The following is a 24,563-nucleotide window of genomic DNA, read 5'->3' as shown; positions in this document are numbered from 1 at the left end:
GAGAAAGGAAGCTAATTTAGTAATAATTACAAAAATATTAATAAGCAACAGACATTAAGAGACAACAGCATAAAAAGAATTTACGTGTGAGTAAGAAAAAGCGACACTAGATGGCGCTTACGTCTATCAACACCATGGCGAAAGCAACGTCAACCGTGTGTGGATAAAATTTTGTTTTTAAAGGAAAACTCTTGTTTTATGTTTGTTTATAAGTGAAAAGACGTTCCGATAAGTTACTTGAAGTGTCATATACCTGTTAAGTGTAAAGGTTTTTATGAGAAAGTTTAAAGTTTAGTGTAAAAAGTTGTAACGAACTCTGGGATCAGTTGAGAATTCAGGTGTCAACGAGGTAAGAAACCGAAGCTTATTTCAAGATTACGACTTCTAAAATTAACACTTTACGCATTAAAGCATGTTTAACCGCTCTTGAACTTAGTAATTATATTTATTCGTACGTCTTATGGAACTTTGAAAACAGGTAATGGTTAAAAATAATTGTGTGTAAGGTTATGTCTCGTCTACTCAAATAACTCCTACTATATACTGAAAAGTTTGAACATGTTTGTGTATTGCAAGTTTTTTTATAAGTTAATATTAGGATGAAAATATTAATACTCCATGCTTCCCGCCTTTAAGATTGTTGTTTCTTTTGTTTACCTATTCACCTGTTATAACTTTCAAACTCATTGAATAGCAAAACAAACAAAGTGGTGAACTTATGGTTCCTTTCATTCTGTGGAATATTTTCTATGAATAGAACTAGAAAATTTTTACTAAAAATATATATATAAAGGTAACTGACTTAATTGTACAGTTTTAAAAAAAAATTAAAAGTTTACTGGTACTTAGATAATTTTAATTATTTCGAAATAAGCTTTTTCTTATTTATATACAATAGCCATAATATAAAAATTGACAATAGAATTCATTGACAGAATTATTTTCATTTAAAAAAAAAATATAGATCATAAAAATTAATTAAAAATAATGCGTTAGACAAAATTTATAAAGATATTAAAACAAACTGCTTACTCTAATGTTATTTAAAAATATTTAGATTTGCAAAATATTAAAGTCAAATTTTAAATAAAAACCTACATTTTATGATCAACTTTGACTTGATTTGATCATTTGCATCCATCATAATTAAAAGTATAATTCCTTCAAATTAATGTTTGAAATGTTTAGTGTATAACTAATTTTCATCCTTGCCAATTAAATATAAAAAAATATATGTATTCTTATTATATGTTTTTTACAAATCAACTTAATTTAATTAGATGAAAATATAACGAATATTGAATAAACCATAAGTAATGAAAAAAATAGTAATACAATTAAATAATTTCTATATTACAAACCAAGTACCCGCTCTGGAGGAAACTCCAAATTTGACATTGACAAGAAGTTAGTATCATATATTTATAAATATTACATAAGTTTTTTGACTGAAATTTATTTTAACATCATTAAAAAATAAATAGTATTTTTACATCAACAAATAATAATATTTCATTCAATAATCAAAAAGTCAATAATAGATTTGAATTTATTAGTTTTAACTTAATAAAGGCCTCTCAAAAGTAAATCTTGCAATATTAGTTTACCGAACTGAACTACTCAAAGCTTTATTTTAGTTTGTGTTCTGTCTTATTTAAATAAATATTAAATTGTAGTCATCAACACTTATTTCAATTTATCTACATTTATAAACAAAAGTTTATTAATCATTTAAATAACGATAATCTCATAAATCATTGCCTGTTATAGCATGGACTGATAAAAAAGGCAGATGTGTGATCGATCCTTTCTCCTTATATCTAGTTTTTTTTTTAAAGAGGTTTGCAACAATCAATTCCCTTTGTGCGCGACATCAATGGGAGCGGTTGCTGTGTACCTATCCTTTGATCTTCGCCGCCCTCTGAAGATGCGACATTGCGCTAATACCGCCCTCGCGCCGAACAAAGACCTAAGCGACACGCGTCGCGACACAAAACATTTATTAAAATAAACCCTTTCTTCTTAGTTATAAGGGCTATTAAAGTTTTTATTATCTTACTGTTTTACAGTACAGTGTAATTTTTGGCCTTTGTTTCTAATATTTTATATAGAATTGATATTTAAGTATAATGTAGCGAAATAAAAACAAATTTTAAAATGACGCAAGTTTTTTTATATGAAATTAATTAAAAAATAATATATATTAATTTTAATAATTGATGGTATAACACGGTCAATGTTGTAACCTTGAATGAAACTAGCTCGTAAAACTCAAACTATATACGAAGAAAATAATTACAGCCCGAAGACAACTGTTAGGACGTTTCAATAATGAGACAAAAGGAGTCAGCTTGCAAAGGGGACGATCACAGAGTACGATTCATAGCTTTGTCGTCTAAGTGGGACTTACTGTCCTGCCGACTTACGGAACGAGCTCGAAAAAGCGCCAAGCTTACATTTTTTTCACAATGCAAGAATCATCGTGTCTGACTCGAAGTTTGTATCTTAAATGATTCACTTTGTCGTCTGAATTTTACTAATTTAAATATTATAAAGGTTAATTTTCCAGTTGATGAAAAGGCATTTCTTTTACGTATTTAATTATTTTTATTTTTTAAGTAAAACATTTGATATTTAGAAGTGGAATATTCGCTTATATTTCATGTATATCTTTATATAAATACCATTTAAAACGAAAATATAAACCGAGAAGTAATTGTTATAAACTCGTTACTTTAATACATTATGTAATGTAACTAAAAGCTTTTAGTTATACTGTCAGAATTACGCAAATATAAAAGTTTCGACGCTAATGTTATCTACTGTGGATTCAATCCTCTAATATAAAAGTTGGTACGCAGTCGATATGCGGGCTCCCAATCCTCCCTCATATAATTCATCAAGTTTTCAACTCTTTCATCGCTACCGAAGTAAACACAAAGTTCCTGTGATGTACCTGAAAATACTTTCGTAAATGCATTTCGTCAATTATCGATAAATAAGTATTTTGACAAAATACAACTTACTTTGTTACTATTTCAATTTAAACATCGTCATGCTTAGTTACGATTATCAAACTTACTAATCCGTCCATGTATGTAATTACTCTTTATTCAAATATTAATTAAATTGAAATTGATTGTCTCGTATTCGATGTTAATTATATAACATGTCGGAATAGTAATTGTAATAACAGTTAAATACGATCAAACAGAACAAGCGTCGCCGTGACACTGGCGCCCGAGCCGGGTCTGACAAATTGGCTTCACAATTAATGGCCACCTGGGCCGCTACTAATCGACCGATAGAATTAAATGAACGGACTGCACTAATTGCCTGGTAAGACAAAGGGGCAAACACTCGCCTTTGAGACCGATGTCTAGTGTCACTCGAGGCGTAGATCTGTATGTAGACAGAGGATGCGTTCCTCCTATACCTGATATTGAATCTAGATGCAGACGATTGTTGTTGATATGCGATTGGCAAACGTCTCCCTTAAGAGCTTTTGATCTTTGTGTTGACTGGGATTAAATGTTATGTTAACAAAGCGATTAACATACATAAGTTATGTAAGTTAAGATAAGTACGTATAATAATTAATTAAAACATACGACATGAAACAACAATTCACTAATTATGATATAGCAACGTATTAAGCTTAAGAGTATTAGGTATTGCGCATCCAACTAATAACTTAAAACGTATATAAAGGGGTATTTAATATTGTCTACATAGTCAAAGTAAACTTTAACAAAAGCGAAAGCACATCTTAATGAAAGTTTTAAAATTATACGAATACATCATGAAAACTTTAATTCGGTAAGTTTTCTCAATAAGAGTCGTAATAAAGTGTCAAAAATTGAGATCATCTTCACCTATAATAACATCTGAAAACGTGAATAACAAAACTTAAATTTTCGAGAGTATATGATGTCTCTTGACAATTTCATCCGAAACATTACAGGAAACGATGGTCCGAACGAGGAGGCCGAAATAACAGCTTATAATTACCAAAACACAATTTACATCTACGTTGAGTAATAACAACAAACAATTAACAATTCAGAGAATGCAATTACTCTGTTTAGTCACAATAATAAGCATCAAAGGAGTCCCGGTTCACTTGCTACCACTTTTTCAATAGCCTCCGTTAGACGCGCCAATTACTTGATTCATCTGTTCGAAGCGCGGGAAAACAATGCGTTTTCTCGGAGAGATTTTTTTCTAATTTCAAATCGTTTAAAAACGGCAGATAGATGATGTTTTTTACGATTCATTTCTGTTTATCAAATGTCATTATGTTGAAAGCCATCTTCTTGAAGTCCATGAGGACCCAACGTCGAAATCAACCACGATTTCGGTAAGACATACCTGAAAAGGGCTGGCACAAGAAAACGTAAAGGCATTCTGACATCTCTTAGCAATAAGATTAATAGTTTTATGAGACACTGTGCAAATGTGCTCATGTTAAAAAGGGTGCATCTACCTAATTGAATTAGTAATATTATAATTAGTAATATGCTATTTTAATTAAATGTGTTTGAAACAAGGTGAAAAAATACCAACTGTTACTTTTTTATTTTCGTGTTGTATTTTTTATTAATCCAACAGGATTGTATATAAAATTTTGATATTCCATATTATTTCACTCGTAAATATATCAAAAAGAAAAAAAAATACAAAATGTAAAAAATATATTACATTAAAAATTAGAACTTGGCACTCAAAATAAAATTAGTTTAAAAATTAAACTTGATTCAATTTAACTTGAAAACTATGCGACTAAACGGAGTAACTCTGGTCTAGATAATAAAGCGATATATTTGCATATACAATATAACTTAAAAACTAAATACAAACGTATATATCTAAATCGTATATTATTTTTATGAAACTAATAAGTATAAGTTTCTGTTTTTTTTTTTACAAAATTGTATAATTGAAACGTGTGAGCGAATTTAAACTTGATAACATTAAATTGCAGATATAGTAAGACGTGTGAGAGTTCGACGGCGAGGGTTCATAAGCCTTTCAAGTCTTTCAAATTCTTAGTTAGAGCTATCCTATATTTTATATTATTAAAAAATGTATATTATATTTTTTCAAAAACAACTTAATCGCGACATCGTGCATAATTATAGTACATTTTTTGATTATTAAATATATTTGTTCGATTAAATAATGTTAAATAATAATACTTTGTTTTTTAATTGTAAATTATATTTTTGTGTCTTAATAACGTGTGTCAATGATTACCTTTTTTATTATAATTAAGCTTACTATAGATTTTTATTTAAGTAAAATTCTGAATCGTTCGTCGTCGGTAAAATGAAAATAATCATGTTATAATAATTCACAAAACTTTCTAGACAAACGAACTCCATTAAGTAACCAAAATGTCTTTCAAGACAATACTTACACTTAACTAAATTATCGTATTAGGCTACTTAGCATATTTAAAAATATATTGAAATAAGCTTATATCTGATTGATTAAATTGATTAATATTTGAAGTTTCACCGACGGTTCTGTCGGTTCAGCTTATTCTGTCTGAAATTTGCTAATAATTCGCTTGCAAGATTTGCCCTACACGGGTGAGTTATGTTTGTTAAATGAAATATAAGTTTGTGTTTTTTGTTTTGTTTTTATTGATACGGATAAATTGCTAAATGATCTCGTGTAAAAGTTTTAATAAAGACCATCCGAAAATAATTGATACAGGTTACGTACTTTACGTCATTCACTTCACCGTTGAGCATGAGATGTATTATAAACATAAATTAACCACATGAAAACTACGTGACTATGCCCGGATGTGACACGCAATCTTCTATTGAAATTTACGTGATCAAGTCGCTAGGCCATCTTGACTGAAAAACAGCCAGCTAGTATTGAATGCGAATTAATTTTTCGGTTCTCGGAGACGTTTAGCATTTGTTTCGAATAATTTTTGCGAGTAGACAATACTGACTAGACTCGCCAGTGTCCAAGGCGCCGAGTGCTCCCCGAACATAGGAATACCTACTAAAAACCAGGTACCCTTTCCGTTGGGTGGATGCTCTCACCGCTCGTAACAGAGCTCTTCTGCGGAGGCCGCAAATAGTCATAGCGGTGAGAGCGATACGTGGGTACCGTACGGTGTCATGGACGGCAGCGACACATCTTGCGAGCGATCCGCCCTGGGAACTCCAGGCAGAGGTGCTTGCGGAAGTGCACCGGTTCCGGGTGGAAACGAGGTCAAGCGGCGTCCGTCCAGGGTCGGCGGAGGTTGAGCGAGTCAGGGCCCTAGCCCAGCGAGCCTTGATTCGCAGGTGGGAGGAGGACCTGAGCTCCCCCTCGGCAGGCCTAGTGACAGTGGAGGCGGTTCGCTCCCACTTGAGTCACTGGGTCACTTGAGTCACTGGGTGAACGGAGTCACGGCACACTCACATTCAGGCTGACGCAGTTACTTACCGGACATGGTTGTTTCGGTAAGTACCTGCACCGGATAGCGAGGCGGGAGGTGACACCCTCCTGCCATGAGTGTGGTGCGCCTTCGGACACAGCGTGCCACACTGATGGAGTGTGCCGCTTGGGGACCTCAGCGCCTGTCCCTGGCGGCCTTAGTCGGTGAAGACCTCTCGCTGCCGAGTGTGATAAACGCCATGCTTGGTAGCGAGAGGTGCTGGTTGGAGACGGTCTCCTTCTGCGAAAATGTCATGTCGCAGAAGGAGGCAGCGGAGCGGGAGCGTGAGGAGAGGGCCTCCGCTGACTCGCTTCGCCGAAGAAGACCGGGGAGAAGGCGTCGGCGCTATGCGCATCTTCTCCTCCCGCCCTAAGTGTTGCCGGGGTTAGGGGGTCTTTGTACCCTGAGAACCCCCTAGGATTTGGAGGCCTGCAGAGGCGGGCCAACCGTCTGGGCGTCACGGTAGTATGCGCAAGCGATCCCGTGACGCCCCTCGAAAAGGCGGTGTGGGTACCGCTGGTTTTTTAGTGGGTATTCCGGCACATATTCGGCGCCGGCGAGTCCCACATACCCCCCCATTTCAAGTGGGGGAAACGCGTAAACGCGTTTTTCCAGCGAAAAAAAAAAAGGTACCCTTTCCGTCTTAGCGAGGAGCGCCACGGGATCGCTTTCGCATGCTACCGTGACAATGCTTTATAGCCTATTCCAACTACAAGAGGTGTTAACACAAATAAACAACTTTGACATCGAATTGGCGCGTTATTATTGGTCGCGATCTTGAATAATCTATGATTTTCATAAAGGAATCGTGAAAAAATGGCGACTTGAATGCCGTCGAAGTTGTTATATAAACTGATGAAGTAACTTTTAAAGTAAATGTGGATTTTTGTATTATTAATAAATAAATGTTAATGAAGTAATTTTTGTTTGTTGTGTATAATATATCAGTTATTAGCCAATCGCATGGGATACGTAATTTAAAGGTTTGTTTATCTTTTCTCCTTCGGTTGGAATAGCCTATTTATTGAATGGATTGTGAATTTTCACTTAGAAGTGAATTTTCATGTACGCCTTGCAAGCTATAAATAAATAATTAGTTAATATTTAATTCGTTTACGAGAGTGTTATAGACGCCTATTAAAGTTCTTATAGTTTCTTTCGGTAGAATTTTCATTACGAAGCGATAGCGTTACTACTAGCGATAACGATTCCCAAGGACTTATAAAAGTGTTTTGTAATGAAATAAATAAGTAAAGTAAATTTTAATATTTGTTTCAAGTAAAATATATATGGACATATCAATACAAGATATTTTTATATTATGCATGATACAAAAATTATATCGCGGATGCATCGAGCATTTCGTTCGGTAGTCGACACTCGAGCGTGTCGTTAGATGGTGTTATGTCAGATGTGAGACGCGAGGCGGTGTCAGAGATGCGGCCGAGAGTGCGATAACGAGCCACTCCAGCATCGCTACATCGCTACATCGCTCCAACCGCACTGATTTCAACCCGATACATGAGTACCGACGAGATGTAACTACTTTCACACTCGTCGCCACCTCCTATGTAAAATGTCTTGTATTTTTTTTTGAAAAGTCGCAAAATTGCAAAATACAAAGTAACATTTCGAAGAAAGCTCTAAGGAGACGTTATATGGTGAAAGATATTTTACGACGAAGACTTTGTTATCCGATATGATTTTCCACGGCTTAGTGTATTTTGTTCTTTATCCGTTTATAAAATTGAAATGGTTACTATTTAACTAAAAGTACAATGTACAAATTGACTTAAGAAGTGCCGGCATTGTTAATTAAATATTAAAATAGATTATTGGAAAGATCTTTTTAAAATAAAAAGTCCTAAATCAGTCTCATATTTAATAAGCTTGCAATGTTTATTGGATTTGAATCCTACACCCAATATATGAATGAAGGATTTTTTGCCACGAAACTTTATAAAGCCATCACTAAATCACTATCGAACAAAAACTTACAAAGCAAAAGCCCGGAAGGCGCGACTCCCGTCCAAATACGGGAGTCATTGATTAATTGGTATCAGTGCGGCAGTAAGGGTCGTGGCGGAACAAATTTTTTGAGTGTTTGTAACGTAGTCCGTCAAAGTTAATAATGTTTTAATTAACGGTTAACGATAATAATAAAAAATATATCAAAAAACTTCTCAAGCATAGGATTCAAGATCACTGCATTGAGTGTTACCAAAACTAAAATGTATGTTAATTAAAAATTACGCTTTCAATGAAAGTAATTAAGGTCATGTGTCGAATAGAAAATTTTACTGGTTTTTCGTTTTGCGTTATTTAAAAAAATACTCAAAAGTTAAAAAGTACCACAGCGTACACACCTTTAGTAGCTCGCGGGGCGTCGCGCGGGAGGGTAGTGGGAGTGTCGGCTCGGTCAAAGGGCCCTTTGATGTTTGCCGCCGGCTTAATGCACCGCCCGCGGGCCCCGCTCCGCTCATCATTAGCAATTTCCCCGTAATTTGTTATCTTTACCGCTATTTATTTGTACAATTTCACGCTCGGATCGACGTTTCGCACCTTGGTGTGTGCGAGCCGAGTCGTTATGGTCTCCTTGGGATTTTTATTATCCCCGTAGCCGTGAGATTCCTTTGACGGTTATAGCATAATAAGCGGGAAACTTCGTAGAGGTTTCAATCATTTTACTTGAACCTAGTTCACGGTAACTCTGGCGGTCGTGCCCCATTTTCACTAGCGAGAGACGAATTATTTTCTTGATTAAGAAATTAAGTTTTAGTTGTTTCGCGTAAATTTAGTTACAGTTAGCTTAAGCAATGCATCTATTTTATAATGATATAAAACATTTCCGTAATATTTACGACAGTAGACAATATGCTTAATGTCTGTAATCGATTTATTCAAATCGTCTTCGAAAAACAAATAAATCTCTATCTTATACTTCAATAAATTTTGATATTAATTAGAATTGAAGACGTTTAAACATGAATTATGAAGATATTTACCTACTATAATACAAGTATTCAACTCTTGTTTATCTCATCACCGTCAGATCACATAACATCTGTTGTACAAGTGGATTCGCCTTAAAACACAGTGTAGAATTGCAATTTTTCTTCGTAAAGTTATTTATCATAAATAGCGAACCTTTCGCTTTAGGTACATGAATAAGAATAAACTAAATCTTAGCTTGTTATTTGTATATAGGTCACACTCCGTCTATTTTAATCGCGTGTCGTGTCGTGTTTGATCGGCGTTCGCATTAATGGCGAATGTAGTGAAATCAATCAAGGGCCGCGGAAGGCGTGAGAGCGGCTTCAGATCAAAGGGAACTCGCCGACTACGATAGGGCTGACTGCAACTGTGTAATTTAGACGTTCGTAACTTAGCTGATCCGATTATAGCTTTTGTTCAACTAATAACAATTAAGCCGGTGTTAATAAAAACATATTTTATTTATAATATTTCAACTGCTTTTATGTTACTGAACAAGGACGTAATATATTTTTGTTTATATAATTATAAATGTAATATTGCATTGAATTGCTAATTTGAACTTTCTTAACATAATTAGATTCATGTGAATGCTATATAATTTTAAATGTAATTATTATTCAAACAAAAATGATCATGCAAGGTTATACAAGATCATACAATTAATAATCTTAGATGATTAATATTAGGGTTTAGACGGATTTAAATCGCGATTTTGAAAGGTTGATTGAAATCTTTCGGTTTGTTTAATCGAAGGTCGCGAAAAGGCGCGGTATTTTTTTTAATTTTACAACCACACGCAAGGTATCGTATCGGCTACATAATGCTGTACTCAGATTGCAGCAACCCTGTTAAATGATCTACACAGCTCCGCCTCGCAGTCTCGCTATCGTCCAGGGGATCTTGCTAGCTGTGTCACTGGCTCGTTGTTTACGAACCGAAAGATATATATTTCATAATCCTTATTACATGTTATAATTTATTTATGAACGTCGGAGCGTCGAATGTTGCACTGCATAATATATTTTATTATATCTTTGTGTCTGGTTGACAAAGGCTTTGTTTTATTTTGTTATTTAAATGTTAATTTTGTCACAGTACAATGCAACTCTTATATGTCGATACTTTATATTAATTATATGTTAGTACCTAATTATCATATTTACCAATACCTAATTTACCAATTATCATATTTATTTTTTAATTTGTCGTTTGTGGTCCGATTTTAATTTTTAATTTTTAATAATCTATATACTTCCAAGTTGGACTCATTTAAACTTACAAAATATATATATATATATATCTCAGTACCTTAGAGATAAAAGTTGTCTAAACGACGCGCCTCATTCTAGCGCCGCGAATTGAAAGGCCTAACCGAATTTAATATACACTATAATACTTATTTAATACTATAAGTTGAACATATTCGATTGTTTATAACAAAAATTAAATATTTCAGTATTTTTTCTCGGTGTTAGTCAAAACATTGCAAGACAGTAACATCATTGAAGTTAATTTTGCTTTTGTAATTCTTTTAGGAGAGCAGCAGACGTCAATAGATCTGATTAAATGTCTGTGTAACCACAGTAAAAACTTTTTATTTAAATAATACATTTATCTGTATAAATTGAAACAGTAATCATTAACGTTGAATATAGTAAGCGAGATGTCAAATAATATACCTGCGCGTCGAAATTGAACAAACAAAAGTGGCAAAAACGACTTTATCAAGCGCGGATGATGTCAGCGCTCAAAGCGCTTTGAGGTTTCCGTCAAAGGCTCAGCCTCACACGACACACGGTTAGATCATAACGATTGTCTGCTGTTTACACGGCGGGCACCGCACACGATTTATGATGTTTGAGTTGGGACGAGAAGGAACTTTGCACTAAGACCTGCTTCACTTGTCGATGATGTCACTACGACTGCTAGTAATCGTAATAGTCAAAAATTGTAACTCATTTTCATTCCTTTCCTTTCATTTTTCTTCGTCTGTTGTTAAACAAAAAAAAACGGTGTCTATTGTAGTTTTTTTTATTTCGTGATCACAGAAGTAAACCATGTTATATCTTATGTCATATAAATGCAAAAGTTTGTGTTCGAATGTTTGATGATGATCAATCACGTTTGAACGGTTTTAAAAGACGGATTCTATATTTTTTATAAAGAAGTCATTTATATTTATGAAACCACACTATGACATTGTACAATTATTATAGTATATATAGGTATTTAATTATTAAAAAAATTGTATTGAAATGTATAAATAAAAAAAAAATCAAATCAAACCTGAAATATATATTATCAATATAATTCGAACAGATCGATGACCCTAAGAGTTAATTAAACATTACGTATTTGACAATGTTTCGACAAGGGATTAAGAAATCGTAATAATATTGTCAAGAGTCGGTATGTAGTGAACTCGCCACAATATTTATCGGCGGCTCGGTATCAGCGCACCACAAAGCGACTCCGGAAGCTCACCTTGCCACGCGAGTGCACGTTCGCTAAACATGAGAAATAGCGTGCTGTTTTATATAAAATATATCGTTGTGTTATACTCATCGCTTCATTACAATAACGATTCATCATATCTGTAAATGTATATATAGATACGTACGCAACAAAAAGTAATATATTCGTTTTTCAGTAATCAAAGATGACGACATAAAAAGTTATCTACCTCAATAGGTAATTTTGACAAAAAACATTTAGGATCAGTCTTCTAACAGATTAACTGATAGCATGTTATTATATTTAATAATTCATTTCTAACTCGATTTATATATTTATTATAAATTTCATTAATATGAACAACGTTCTACAGTATAAATTCAATAAATATAATAGTCGACATGAGATTATTTTCCAAATGTCTCTCAAATATCCGCTGTCGCCTTTGTCCTGAGGCGAAAGCTCCGGCCCATTGTCGACTACCTCTATCACTGGATTCCTTTTTACACAGAGCCTTTGACGCCCGAGCTTTGTTTGCTACAAGATCAGAATGAGACCCGGTAGTCGGCCTAACGCGTGCCTCCATTTGTGGCGTCTGCAATCGATTATTGTTATAGATTCTTATAGAGGTTCTATCTAGGCGCTGTGAGACTGACACCTCTCAACTTCGATCTGATTGAAATCTCGAATTCTATTATACGACGACTTTATTTTTTCCGTCATAAATTGAGACTAGTATCATTTCTTTATTTAACATTTGTTTTGTATAATATATTAGTGTCAAACATTTCAAACAATACTTTAATGTTAATAACAATGTTGGAAATTATTTATCCGTGAAACTTGACGTCATTTAATTATATATAATCTGCCCAATGTGTACAAACAACAAGTTCAGTCGCGAGTCTCGTTGACAATGCAATTTTAGCTAATTCGATCGCAAGCCGCGAGTCGGACGGCGCGCGCGCGTCCCGCCGCCGGACGAATATTAAACTAATTATGAACAAACTGTCGGCCACGCAAATTAACCGTTGAACTCCATTAGTGCTCTTGTCCAACTATCTTCCGCTATCAATACACTGGCCACTTTGTACTCTAAAACGTGCTTTCACAACAATGACTCGGGTTATCGTTATTCAATGAATGGATGCCTACGCAGGCTTAGTTTGTTTTGTATACAAAGTTAGTGCCCATGCTATATTGGAACGTCGTAAAGGGATTATTATGACATAGAAGGTAATCATTGAACAGACTGTGCACATGGTTATGAATAGCTAGCTGCTAGAGCTAGCTTACACGTTGGCATGCTTCGGAATCGAATTTCAGGTCGGGGCAGTCGAGTTGTTATTTTTTACTGTCAAGGATTATTGCTAGTAGCAGCCTAAGGTTTGAATTTGGCAGTACTTACACCCGTGCCTCGGAATCAACGTTATGCCGTTGTTCGTACACCTGTTCTCTCGTCGCATCGTGTCGAGTTCACCAATCAAATAATTCCGATCGGAATATGTCGAAATAGAGAGTACATCAGACACACACAGACACATGTGCACCATAATAGACTTATTGTCTGGTGTACTAGTCTGGTCGCCGTTGTTACCGTCGTTAAAATCGGTACTGGAGCAATATTCTGAACGTTTTATGTTCAACGACGCCTTATGCTGCTTTCATAAGGTGTACCGTGTGTAATAAGAATAAAATTATTACTTTCAAATATGAAAATATTATCATTACATTTTATGCAACAATAAAATAGTATGATCTTTAGCGAGAAATTAATAAAGGCGTTATAAGGCTTTTGTCTATGCTTCACAATCAATTCATTGTATTACGAGGATTCCACCGCCTCGCCTCTCCGATATCACCAATTTCGCTATAACAGGGTTGCTATACAAATATTGTCTCCTTTATAATGTTTAGATTTAATATTCACTTTTGGTATTGTTATTATTTCATTTGTTTTATAAAGTTTAATTGAAAGTACAGAAATAGAAACTCCTTGTTTCACAGTAGCTAGACTTTATACGTTGCAATACCGATAAAATTAATTTCAAACGGAACTATCATAAAGTTATACAAAGGAATTTTTTAATTAAATGTTAATTTGTTTAGTTATTTTTAATTTATTTAACACCCGAGAGAGTAAAGCTTAAAGACAAACGATAATGTATTCATTTAAACATCGCAACCCTGAACCGGTTGTGTTCGGTTCGTCTCAAAGGAGAATTTATTATTTAAAGTGAAAGTTATTGAGTTTCGCTAAGGTTAAGTGAGCCTTTTGACTTGCTTTGCCTATCGAGAGAGGGGTATGAGGAAACGGTGTCAGCTTCCTCTTTATATGACTCTCAGTATCTACAAATTAGCTCATATTGAATTGTTGAAAGGAAATGTAATTGGCCTCTTAAAACAGTCACGTAGCATTTACTATATAATAGATTTCCAGTAAAAATCATAATATTGTTGTATTTTATTAATTTTCTATTATATCTTTGTCGTATTATTGACTGATCATTTGTTTGCTTTTTACAATAATATACTTAACGTTTTAATTATTAATTTATTTTCACTATTTACTCGTGGTTGCTAATCAAAAAAAAAACAATATATATTTTTATTTTATTTTTAATTTTATAATATTATTGATTGAAAAATTAATGCTTCAGGGCCGTTGTCCGTGTGGTAGAAAAGGTAGTGCTCTCCCCTGCTTTTTACCCTAAAGCACAGTGACATTACCATATACAGCTTGTTTCGCCTCGCGTCCTATCGTTGACCGTTAACTTCAATAAATATGTCTAATATAATACTTAGTATAGTCTGTAGATAAAGATACGCCTCCATTAAATAATTCTGCCATTGCCTCTTTGTTGTAATATCGCTTATAAATAGTGATCAAAGTATCTTTAGTAAGGTAAGTTGGATTAGTTCGCGTTTATCACTCACCTCGTCTATATGTTCATAAGGCTCGTAACTTTGATAACAGACAACAACATTTGCTTAAACTTCAACATCATATTCTATCAGGTTCGATATTTCAAACTTATCCTTTCATCACCATATACGAACATGGAAAATAATTTGGTAATCTTTACATTATATTCCCATTATATTAAAGTGTATTCGTACAAAGTGAAAAGTTTTTTTATATAAGCTTATGGTTCTGTATGAATTGTTCATATGTTTCTCTTGGACTGATATTTAAATTTCTGATTAATTTCGAAGAAAAACGACGAGACAGACATCCTCCGCCTCTGATATTCCGAATACGCAGACATTTAAATATTTTTTGAAAATATTTTAAAAACTAAACGCTCGTCTCCAGCGTGGAGTGAAAAATATACGTGTACTAAATATTTAAGCGCATTCGATAATTTCGATCGAATTAATAAAAGCTTAATGATATGTATTTAAAAAAATATATGCACCTAATCAGAGAGCAAAGTGCTCGATGTTTCCTTTTTCAAATGTAGTGCCTGGTAGTTTTTTTATATTTTACAATGATATTTATCATTGGCCCCAGAGGTAGACATGGTCATCATAATTGTACTCTTGTATTTTTTTTTATAATTGAAAGCGCCTAAACACGTAATTGCAGCGACTTTTGACTTTTGATTAGTTGGTTGGATAAAATCGATCTGAACTTTAATCCTTGCTGACGTTTTTTTTCATATGTGAATATTCAATTTCACATTAACTTTGAAATGATATCTATATCAAAATATTCGTTGGGACTGAACCATAAAAATCTTAAGGAACTGTCACCGTAATGTTGTCTGAAAGTAAAATATAAAGGAATCCTTCCAATGAATCCACCTCTAAAATGGTCTAATGTTGGTAACAATGCAATTTAGTGGCATCCGCTATCCGTCGGCTCGTGCATTATGTAGATTGTTGGCATCGAAGGCGCGGGCGCCGCGCCGTCTGCCGCAAACCGAATTTATCGCATTGACTATTCAATTCGCGAGAAACATCTGCCTGCCGCTGAATAGAAAAATGTACTGGAGTGCCTCTCGACAGTGGTGAAATTGAAATTTCTTTCTATTTATATATTTTACTAAATTGACATTTTAATATTAACTTTTGCATGTTTCATCTTATTGAAATAGCATGCAGTGATTTTGGAATCGTATGTACCTATATCTCTATCTGATATAATTTGATTTTAATTTTAGAGACTTATCGAATAAACATTGCACTACAATTGTTTAAAACAATTAAAATGAGTGAAATATTTTATACAAAAAGTACTTAAATGTGAATGGATGTTTTCCCACGGTCTATCTTTTAGCTCAACGTGAACTGGTACACCTAGAAAAAAAGTATTATTAACAATTTTGAAAATGTATCTTTTTATACCTTCTTAATGGGTAGCACCTCACACATCAATTAGACTACCGATATATTCCGCTAAACATTAATATGAAGTATACGATATTGCTGTTTAATGTTCTGGTTGGAGTGCTGAGTGATCCAGATTATTTAAAGGGACAACATACATTACATCCCGTGATCATTGACAGTATAAAAAATTGTTAATATTTCATATCACTGAAGTGATGACCATTTAACATTCCGTTAGCGTGTAGTGGCTAATATTCTCGACTGGTGTAGGTGTAAACTGTAGATCGGGTTGAATATACCAGACGGTTCGTGATTTTATACCGAATGAATCTTCAAACTTATTAAAGAGAATTCCTCAAGGATTTAGTTATTATAAGGATGAGTAGGACATATCTAGTTCGTGGTTTGTTTGATCTAGCTATAAACTTGTCAATAATTAGAATTTCCAATATTAAATCCTCTGATACGTAATATATATATATACATACATTTGTCGTGGGAATTATAACGATAAGATATTATCGATATTTTCTTTGTATAATCGAGCGTAGATTAAAATTAATTTCTTTTTTTTGTGCTTACACAGCTAATGTTCAATTGAAACTTTATAAGTTACTTTTTATGACGGGTAGGATATAAATGAACAAAACACTAGGAGTATAAGCATGGCTCACCATCCTCTGTTACGAAATTATAATTTATCGGATATTAAATAATTCATCTCTTTCCAAATCGTTTTGCAGTAGCTTCATTATTGTATTCCGCGTGCCACATATCGGCGCTCTTCGAAGTGAATTTGCTTAGCCTCGCGAATTGCACGGTTCCCGCCCAAATTACTATTTCAATCTGAATCACGACTCCGCTCCGACTGCAGCTCGGGGACAATCAAATGTCGCGCTTATGGAACTTTTATTACTATTTGTGAATGAGGTACGCGGAAAGTTATACTACCTATAAATATATGCCGCTAAACACATTCATCGCATTACATTGTATATATTTTTCTTTTATAGAACGTATATTAGCTTTATTCATTGTATAAATAATTAGGCCCTTGTATTGTGTCTTGATTTCACTGAATAACAGCGTGAAAGCTTCTCCTTAAAGTGAGAGGTGAACATAAACCAGCAGTGGGACATTTACAGTTTTTTACTTTACTTGAAATTGAATTGATACAAGGAAGGCACTTGTTAAAACTGTACTGGGTACGAATACATTCAATTCTACTACAACATTATATGTCTAAGTAAATAATTAAAACCGACGACTTATTTAATGAATGGATTTCATATACAATAAGCTACAAAACATTGTTAACGCGATAGCTTCGAGCGGGTAATTTATTTCGTATTTTTAACGTGAAAATATGGTGTAAGGTGTTCAAAAGAACCCCATATGTATGACAAAGGGCTGTTGTCTAAAGGGCGCTTGTGAAGTGACGTAGTGGATGGTACAGTTGTACAATATAGCGCTTTTGATGGTTAACTTTTTCACACATTCAAAGTACAGTCGCCTAGATTATACTGATGTCACTCTAATGACCCTCTGTATTTTGTATTTGTATGTACGTTAATTTATTTATAAATGCACTAATACAAATAAACGCCTTTGTAACATGTATGTTTAATATGTCTGTAACAATTGCACACAACAATCACGCATTGTGTCATATAAACTGTATCTTATAATGCATATATCGCTACATGATAACAGTCGTAACTATGTTGTGCTCCGATGTTTGATATGTATTCTTTATTATTATATCTATTTTTAAGAGAAGAGCTCTGATATAATGTGTTTTATGTATTGACACAATAACATAATTTTACTAGACATCAGCTATATTTCGAACAATATCCTGAGTTTGGTCGAGGCCCTCAGTAAGCATACGCAAGCATCACAAAGGCGCCGCTGTGTACCGACGAATGTCGCGTATATTTTACCTACTAATACAAACGAGAAAATTCTCTTTTATCCTCCGTCCGTGCCCCGTGTTCCACTGAGCTTTATTTTAAAAACGCGAAGATTCTGTTCTCTTATTACACGGAGTCTGTGATAACTCGACTAGAATTGCCAAGGCCCCTTTGTGAGCGCCGCTTCAAGTATGTGCACACACGGAGTATTTGTTTAGTAATTAATGCTTGTATTTAATGACGTCCGTGACTCTTTTGTAGGAAATTCTGTTTTAAATTTTTTATTTGTACGTATAGCGCTGGACATGTGTGCTTAGTTAGAATATTCCACGACACGAGTGTCTCAAGGCCGGCAGTACACTTCTACCAGCATCCGTCGATTAAAAATTCGTAATCGAATTGAGAGGGTAATTGGTGGAAGGTTTGTAATATAAAATGCTTCATTGTACAGTATTGACGCAAAGCGCCATCAGGCTTCAATAAACGCGTGACAAATCGCTGTGTAAAGTTTTAATTCGAGTCGTATGCTCGATGATGATGGCGCGCACAAAGGGCACAAAAGTAATAAAGGGGTGTCAAGTGTTCATCGCGCACCGCCCTCGCTTTGCTCGCAAACATAGCGCTCCGGAAACCTGCGATACATTATCACCGGAACGATTCACATTGATTGAAATCTGTTGGATTAAGGCAAATAATAAACGGGTTTTTAATACATAATATCTCTTCTTTATGAACACAATTTGTTGAACATATGATTTGTTATATTCAGTCGACACAAACGTAATTGACATATTTTGTACTTTCCTAACAACTAAACTAACGTACGCCGTAAAATTGATGGCCATAGCCGGACTATATTTGAACAAACAAAATATCTTAAAAGCGGTTGACATATTTACTCTATATTAATATTTACAGTGTGTATTTCTTAATTATGATAGTTTGAATGACAACTAACAGCCGTCGAGTGACTTTCAATATCGTGACGTTGGCGTCGTAATAACGCTCAGTCCCGTCCGGCGTTAACGTCTCAGTGGTCAGAGGGCAGAGAGCGCGGTCGCTAATCTCAAAGAGACGGCTCAAAGTGGAGCGTGCAAATTCGAGGCCGAGCGGGAACAATAAAAGTGCAGGTGGACCAGCCGCCCCGTGTCTCCTCGCTTCACATCAAAGGGAAGCTCGCGATACTATACAAAAGCCCTAATGAGACAAACCCGTGGCGTAATCGAGGCGACGGAAAAAGATGAGACCCGAGAGGTACGAGGCAAATTTTAATAATTGTCAAAGCGGCGGCACCGATCAAACGCGGGGCGGACACCCACCCGTCCCCTCTCGCGCCGGGCTTCCCCGCATCCGTGACGTGTGCTCACCGCGGGCCTCATTAGCGCCGCTGATCTAATGCAACTTCGAACTCCGGCGACGTCTAATTAAACTTAAACAGAATTTCAATTTTACGTTTGAAATTTTAATACGCAAAGCCTTCGCCGCGACGGCCCCGCAAAGGAGACGCGTTCAAAGGCGACGCCGTGCACGTTTTCGCAGATATTAAATGTGTTGACAATTTAATTTTTCATTTCCTCTAGGCGCGGGGCGGCGGGCGGCGAGTCGGGCGCGGGGCGGCGGGCGGCGAGTCGGGCGCGGGACGGCTCTCCTTTGACGTCGCGATATTGTCTTTGTGCGGCGCGTGGGGTGGGGCGGGCCGCCGCCGACGGAGACTTTGTCGCAATACAATGTGTATCAATAAAACTTAGGATTGGCTTTTAGTGGTTGCACTTACGCTTTGTGAGGCGGCGCGCTCACCCTTTGACATTATATGAGAACGCGTGTGCGAGCGCTGCAAGTGTGTGCGCTACGGGTGGCGCGGCGTGCGGGAGCTAGTAATAATGCAAGCTAGCTAGCCGCAACCCGTCCCGACGTCATGCTCGTGAGATCCTCGCGAAATATGTAAAAACGTAATACTTTATCGTACAATTACTATTGTTTCTCTTTGAGAGGAGTGAAGCTTATTATTTTTAAATGACGGGTTGCAATATTATATAATGCGATGATTATTTGGCAATCAATAAGTAAGTGTAATGCTTCTATATTTAGCAAAGATTTATGACTTTTGACTCATATTTATATACTAATGATATCTCAAAGCTTATGAGATCTCTTCCAACACTTCATTACGAACAGAAAGCCTTTTCATATCTAAGAACGTGTACGTACACAGCTCCAGACGTGAGCGTTTTTGTTTGAATACTCTGTTGATACAAGCCGCAGTTGCGCTCGAGTCGATATCTTTATTAATATCAGATCCTATTGCGATGCGTTTGCGAGTCACCGTTGCCTTATGAGCTTTACTTGCAAATATTCTATGTAACAGACGTACTTATCTGTTGGTGTCTGTACATAGCCTAATGGAACAAGAATCGCCTAGCCATATCAAAGTCACATTATGTGATCCCTTCGTAAGTCCTTCGTATCCCCAACAAGGTTTAAAAAAAGGCAAAGATATTAGTGATTTCATACAAATATATAAATATATTATAATAAATAAATGTCTCACTGCTTTTTTTAATGCGATTTCACACCAAGGCATAGTGCGTCCGTGCTTTGGGTTATATGTATATGGTTTCTTACTAAACGTTTGCTCCGATTTTAACATGACAAAAACTAAATAACTATTATATCGTACTCATATATATTTATTTTAGTTTTCATTTAGATTTTAGATTAAATTCTACAAACTAGTCAACTTCATATATATATAATAATATGATATATACTTATTTCTACAAAATACATACACATATTATCAACATAGCAGCTGTGGGTACTAAGCAACATATGCTTTGTAATCGCTCCCTTAGCTTTAAGGAAGCCTGTCCCACTGCTTAGCGGACGGGTAAGAACAAATTTTGAGTTTGTTTCACCACGATCATTAGTACGGGTTAGTGAAGTTATTGCTAGTGCCTTGACTGCCGCTCAAAGATGCTGTAAGCAAACTAACTTGGAAAACTTGAAGTGTTGTAAGAGTTTTGAACGCGCAATATTGGATATAGTTTCACGTGTTCTAACTATTAGATCTTTTTAACATACATCTGCGCGTTGTTTATTACGACATACTTAAAGGTAATTCGCAAGCAGTTGACGCTTAATGAGGTCTGATTGTTCATTTAAAATTCTTTGTGAAAGAATATCGATTCAGACCCGAGTTCTTTTTCCAGTCGTACACTTTATTAATAACATGTTATTAGGTATAAAATTATTGATAAAATAATTGCATTATACGCAATTATTTTATCAATAATTGCATTATACGCAATTATTTTTCTTTATTTTTTTAATAATAACAAATAGTAGTATAAACAATAATAATAAGTAATTATATATTTTCTAACATTTCAGTTCCAAAGGTTGGTGGCTGGTTAATATTTTTGTATGGGTGGTAGTGGTGGTAACATCTGGTGGTCCATATGCCAGTCTGCTTATCTACTTTGAATTTAAAAAAAAGAATATATATCTTTTACTGGTGGTAGGGCTTTGTGCAAGCTCGTCTGGGTAGGTACCACCCACTCATTAGATATTCTACCGCAAAACAGCAATACTTAGTTCCCAAGGTTGGTGGCGCATTGGCTATAAGCGATGGTTGACATTTCTTACAATGCCAATGTCTAAGGGCGTTTGGTGACCACTTACCATCAGGTGGCCCATTTTCTCGTCCACCTTCCTATTCTATATAAAAAAAAAATCTAATCATCAAGAATCCCTTGTTTTACTATGTTTTAAAGTGATTTCTCTAACGTGTACTTTATAAGAGTATATTGTCAAAGGAAAATTGCTATTGAATCCCCTTCGATAATAATAATAACCTCCTTACATAATTTTAACCACTTGAGTTGATGTCAAAGACTGAACATCCCAATTTGCCCAAGAGATCGAACCTCAGCCTCATAGTCCGATATAACAGCAATCCGACACCAGAATCTTATCTGCGGCCTTATCAACAAGACACAAGATCGATGCAGTTACCACAACAAAAGTCGTGGGGCTGTCCCTCGCCTGTAGTCACACTGGCTCATAAACCTTTAAACGGGAACACTAACTATTGCTGTTTGGCAGTAGAATATACTATGAGTGGGTTGTACTTATTGATTATACCATATTATTGTAATCCGACAATAGGAATCTATGGAAATAACTAATTCTTATATGAAAATTATGCCATTGGCATTATTAATTCATTTTATATTTGTTGTTAATAAAAAGTTTTGCATGTTGTCCAACTGTTTTTCTAATTGAGATACTTACGTAAATAGGAACCTATATTTACCAACTATAATAATACATAAGCGAAATCGCTAATTTAGTTAACATTATTATCTGTTATGAATCGTAAGTTTTTTTTAATAATTTCTACGTAATTTTTTTTTTATATTTATTTCTTTTGGTACCTCGAAGTTTTGGGCTAACTTATTAATACAACCAGTTAACTTGCGTGTGACTTCAAACGGTTTAAAAATATATTATGGAATTCAACATCGCACAGTTTAAAAGAATTTCAAGTCGAATTAACTGGTTTCATATTATATAATATTATTATATTACGCAGCATGGATTAATTATTATTAGATAGTTCTTTTCAAAATAGTTTTTAAAATTAAAAATGTTGTTAAAATAAATCTATTAAAACAATAGCAAATCAATGTGTCGTGTTTTACAATAATTCGTGAAACGATCACGTCGTGCGTCGTATTGTTACTTATATTTTTTTGAATAATATTATTACTATAAATTAAATTAATATTATGAGGAAATCGTTCACAAATGAATAATCTTTGACATTTTGTATACTTTTTTACTAACTTTAGTGAACTACCTTAAATGTAGAGAAGTAATAATATTCTTTAGAAATCGTATGTGAAGTATACGACAACATCTGTCGTTTTATCAAGTAATTATTCCTATCTTCCTACATTATTTAAGAGTTAAAATAAAATATCGTATCACTTGTTACACAATACCCATTTTTGTAAGTCCCTGTGATATATGTTCTATTTCAGAACGGTAATGAACTTATCTTCGTGTGGGAGTTGTCTTAGCGTCTCCTTATTAGATATGACTCGAGCCAATATTAAATTCAGTCTGTACATTTAGAACACAGTAACCTCTTTCTTTGGTTTCTATGCAATGTCTTTGATGTCCGGATATCAAAGGGATGCGTACAATTTTTAAAAATGGCTTAGTACGACAAAAAAGGCTACCTTTTATCCTTTGACCAGGGCTGCGTAATACGTTATCGAGATTGCATTCGCCGTCAGTTGCCCCGTGGACCTGCATAGAGAAACAGCCCCAAACCGACGGACTTTACCGGCCGCAATGCTTGCTCGACTGCTCGTAAAAAGTATCCACGTTTTTTAATAAAATTACCTGTTTTAAAGGACGTTACTACCGAGATTAAGGCGCAAAGAGACGTTGTTAGTTGCCGGCGGCATATCAAAAGGAACGCTCGTCCAATAGATTACGTCGTTCGTGGCTAGCCCCGCCTTCTTTTAGGGCCACGTGCGACGCGCGCACGTTTGCAGCGCTCTTCTGACAGTTCCTTCTGTATCTCGGTACGGGCTGGTATCTTCGCGCGGAGAAATATTTCGTGTGACGATATACGTAACTCTGTGAAAGATTGTTTCAAACTTTTCGCTTGGTTAATATTAAATAGCGGTTAATTAAATTAGAATGCGTGTTGTAAAAGTTGTGTAGTGGCTAGTGAGTTAAGTGTTAAATAAGCTTGAGAGGATTTTCTTTAATATTTGGATTTGAACGCGATAAGTCAGGTATAAATGATTGAAGTTTTTGGGAGGTTGTGTTGATTTATAAGGGACTATAAGATTTTAGCAGCGTTACGTCGCCGGCATCCCTCGACGGTACGCAGGCATTGTTTCAAGGGACTTATAGAGTCCTCGTGTCAAATGTTTATTAGAATGACCTATTGTTTTAGACCCTTTCATTGTTGCCTATTGTTTTAAAAAGCTTTGCTTGTTTAAAATGTGGATTGATTGTTTGAGTAATACTTTGATTTTATGTTCATTTGTTTTATCGTGTTATTTATTTTTAAATTACGTTACTTGAATTTTGATTGCCTTTATTCCATAAACGTTACACTATTATATAAAAAGTTAGAGCTTTTATGCATGTGTGTCTTGAGAGTATTTCATTGATTTTTTTTTCTATTGATTACTTTCAAAGAAAAGACATCAACGCGATCTTATTCTTATCAAGTTTGGTTATCGTCCATATCTAAGAAGCTACATATGTAAATATTAAATTTTATGTGTAGCTAATATCTCGTCGTTAGTTTAAAAAAAATTGTAATTAATTTACAAAAAATAATTGCTACAAAAAAGTAGCATCAATTTAAAAAAGTTATATTTAGATTTATT

The 24,563-nt window shown here is 34.9% G+C and overlaps 1 protein-coding gene across 2 annotated transcripts in view; it reads left to right on the top strand.

Annotated features, from left to right (window-relative positions):
- Positions 1–143: 143 nt before the first annotated feature.
- LOC126770517 (axin) overlaps positions 144–24,563 on the top strand; it is a 69,567-nt gene continuing 45,147 nt past the window's right edge. The window contains exon 1 of one of the 2 annotated variants that reach the window (XM_050489938.1): positions 144–349. The gene's annotated coding sequence lies outside the window, so the exon portion shown is untranslated. Of the gene's footprint in view, positions 350–23,768; positions 23,958–24,563 lie in introns of those variants that run through there. The other variant, XM_050489939.1, reaches the window with a different exon arrangement.

This window comes from Nymphalis io, chromosome 9 (assembly GCF_905147045.1).
Source record: "Nymphalis io chromosome 9, ilAglIoxx1.1, whole genome shotgun sequence".
Classification (NCBI taxonomy): domain Eukaryota; kingdom Metazoa; phylum Arthropoda; class Insecta; order Lepidoptera; family Nymphalidae; genus Nymphalis; species Nymphalis io.
This window is presented reverse-complemented; position numbering and strand designations above follow the sequence as displayed.